Raw genomic sequence first — 3,487 nt, 5'->3', positions numbered from 1 at the left:
TTTGATTGTAGAGTGCAATCCATGGACAGTCGATGTTATTACTGTAAAGGCAGTTCTTTTTTTTTTTTTTTTTTGCCTTGACTGAAAACATCAATTGACTATCATGTTGCATATTTTTTTTAATAGAGTAAATGAAAAACACCTCAAGATATTGTTGAAAGTATGCTGTTGCCTTATTCAGCTCATAGAGGTCCAAGATTGTCATTTTTTTTTCCACTTTATTACTACTAATACCATTTTGATTTATAGCTTTGGTAACTTCACTGGTTGCTTATGTACTTAAACTGAACTAAAACTTGCTCTTATTCTACATGCTTGTTCCAGAGAGTTCCTTTCAGTAGCAAAATCCAAACCAGGTACAATGAGAAAATATTTTTTTGCTCCCCCACCAAGGATAATCTCACAATGTTCTATATTGCTTACTGAAATTTGCAAATAAAACTTTCTGAAATGTAAAAACATGCATTTAATACTGTTTCAAGGTAAGCGTGTTTTACACATACAAAAACCAGACTTTTGAAATGGTTAAATCATACTTCCTCTCTAGAGTGGTTGGAATTTTATGTTGAGTCCAAATATGTACTTTAGTAGTACTTAAATATTTCAATGTATTATTTCATAATGCATTTAATTAGTAACCTGCATGCAGTCATTTCTGCAGTTACTTTCCTTGCAACAAAGACCCTGTTACACTGTCATACCTCCACTTACCTGAGCTCTAATAAAAAATGCTTTTCAATTGTTTTATCAAGGTCCAAAATTGCTACTTGCTCACAGAGCATAAATATGCTCCACTAACTACACAGAAAGGGAACTATAAAAAAATCAGCATATAGCAGCTAAAATAGCAGTTTGTGTAACAGACCTACTTAACTTGAAAGCATTTAGGACTCAAATCTAAATCTAGCATTTAGGAGCACATCAATGGGAATTTTAAGCTAGCCATATATCCTTTTAATTACAAGAAATTATCACTATCCATATGGCATCTGATATATATACTGTTACATACCACATAAACACATTCATCTTATCCCAAAAGAAATGTTTGTTAAAATAATAGGCTCGAATGTAACCGTTAAGCCAAAGTCCAACTTTCCCAGGCTGGGCATGCATAGTTAAAAAAATTTCCTCTTTTTTAGCAGCCAGTTATCCTCAGTTTAGTTCTTTATGTAACTCAAAAGTTCATCTTTTTCCATTTGGTAACCACTTTTTTCCTACTGTTCTTGTAACTGTTGCAATAGAGCCCCGATTTCTTTCCCAAAGAAATGCCCACTTTTCTGATGTCATAGCCGCTTACAGGAAAAGGAGGAATTGACCACTGCTGCATTTCCTTTAGAAGACAGTGCTCTCCTTGGTACTTCGGTAGCTCATATACACAAGTAGTGGCCCAGGTACCCTAGAATCTATGATGAAGTCCTGATAGGGTTTTAATGGTTCTGAACTATCTGTTGCCTTAATTAAATCCTTCCTATTTTTAACTATAAATAAACCAAGGTTTTTCTTTTCTTTGGAAATCTTCAACATCAAACCCAATTTAGTGACATCATCCTGTACTTTGAATAATGAGGCCAAGAGAGTCAGTGGCTTTGGTGAAAAACCTTCAAGATATTTACTGACTTTGTTAAATTCTTGTAATTTTGTATTAGGAGGTAAACCTATGTAAGGAGTCACACCAATGTCATATAAGGTGAATCAAGTGATTTACATGGTTACCAAGGAGAATTTTTTTCAGTTCCACCCAACTCCTCTCTCCTGGTATTCTAGCCAAGCCTTTGCATTTTCTGCAATTGCTTCTCAAGTCTCAGGGTCATGTTACCAGGTGTTTCTACAAGTCCCCCATAAAGTGTGAAATATCTTAAAATTCTAAGACAATCTTCTTGTATTCTCTGTTTAGCATCACCAACAAATCTAACTTTCTTTTTAAAATTTTAAAAATGAAGATTTTTAAAATCTTCATAACCATTAAAGTAGTACTACAAATAAGGTACATCAAAACCTAAAAACAGAATTTACAGTGAGATCTCTGTGTTCAGCATCTTTCTGCCAGTCTGCTGTGACTTCTACCTCAGCATGTCTTCCATCAGTGATAACATCAATTCTGAGTGTAGTAAATTTCAAAATTTTCCTCGTAAAGTCTGGCAGTAACTGTTTCATGCTTTTCTCTTTTGTTGCTTAATACATATGAATATCAGCAGATTGAAACATCTCCTTATTTGAGTAGGGGTAGCAGTGGTAGTAAAATCCACATTTTGAGGCTTTATTCCACTCAATAAATCCCTTACAGCTCCTCCTGCTATTCTTAATTGATGATTTTCTTCGATAAATAATTCTGTCAAACTCTTCAATCCTTCAGTGAAGAGTGTTTGGAATCCTGGGTACTCCAACTTCATTGTAAGTAAATGCTGTTTCAGATGGCACAGTCTACTCCAACTACAGCTCAGTATTGGCCTGTGCCAAGGATACCTGATATCTCAACATCTAGGAAGTCACCAACCACACACCCTGGGTGCTGATCAGAAGACAGAGAGGAGGACACTCCGCGGTCCGGCCGCGAGGAAAGGAGAGTGTGTGGGCGGAGCCTATGAACCAGCTGTGCAGGCGGAGCCCCTGAACCAGTGCGCCGGCTGAGCCCATGAACCAACGCGCAGTCAGCTAGAACGAGGTCTGGACGCCGGCACCTCCCATCTCCACTCTGGGCTCTTTTCCCCAGAGGTCCAGAGGGCCTCTCACCGCACCCTGCTCCGACCTTCCCCCATGACCCCGGGACCGCGACGCACCTAAAGGCAGTTCTTGAGTCAGCCATCTATCCTTTGGTTTTTACTTGTCAGATCTATTTTTCTTTTTCCTTTTAACCCTTTAAGTTATCCTTACTAATTCTCTTTAATTCTGTACCCGTTTTTTGAACATCATTTGATTTGTTTTGTTTGAACAAAACATTTGTTTGAACATCTTTCATTAGTTGTGTGATTAATCACTAATCTTTGATTCTGTTTCTTTGACTTTTTAATTTGTTCCTTTGGGCCGTATCGTTCTGTGTTTTGGTATGCTTTGAGATTTTTTGATGATATCTGGCTCTCTGATTATCTTGATGGGTCTGTTCTGAAGGTTGGTTTCTCTATCTTGTCTAGGATTTACTTGTTACCGGGTTTGTATAGAACACTGCTTTGACAGTTTGATTGTCAGTATTTCCCAGCCCAAACAGGGCTGGTTATGTGTGTCAGGTATATAGACCAGGACTGAAATGTCCGAAATAAGGTCTAGAGAGGCTCCAGAAAACCCTTTTTTTCCCCACTGCACTTTGTGATCTACCCAGCAGTGGCACTCTTTGGTTACTTATTTGTTCTCAGAAACTGCTTTGAAGTCCAGCAGTCTAACTGTGCGGGGCTGAAACTGTGGGGTCCTGTGTTCTCACTTTGCCAGTAGTGTCTAGCTCAGTGTTGGGCTGTGTCCCCTTTGTTCCTGGGTTGGAGGACTCACACGTCTA

The 3,487-nt window shown here is 38.3% G+C and overlaps 1 pseudogene; it reads right to left on the bottom strand.

The window, feature by feature from the left end:
* Positions 1 to 1,160: 1,160 nt before the first annotated feature.
* On the bottom strand, positions 1,161 to 2,759 carry LOC143655441 (CCA tRNA nucleotidyltransferase 1, mitochondrial-like; annotated as a pseudogene).
* Between the last annotated feature and the right edge of the window lie 728 nt (positions 2,760 to 3,487).

This window comes from Tamandua tetradactyla, chromosome 14 (genome assembly GCF_023851605.1).
Source record: "Tamandua tetradactyla isolate mTamTet1 chromosome 14, mTamTet1.pri, whole genome shotgun sequence".
Taxonomy (NCBI): domain Eukaryota; kingdom Metazoa; phylum Chordata; class Mammalia; order Pilosa; family Myrmecophagidae; genus Tamandua; species Tamandua tetradactyla.
This window is presented reverse-complemented; position numbering and strand designations above follow the sequence as displayed.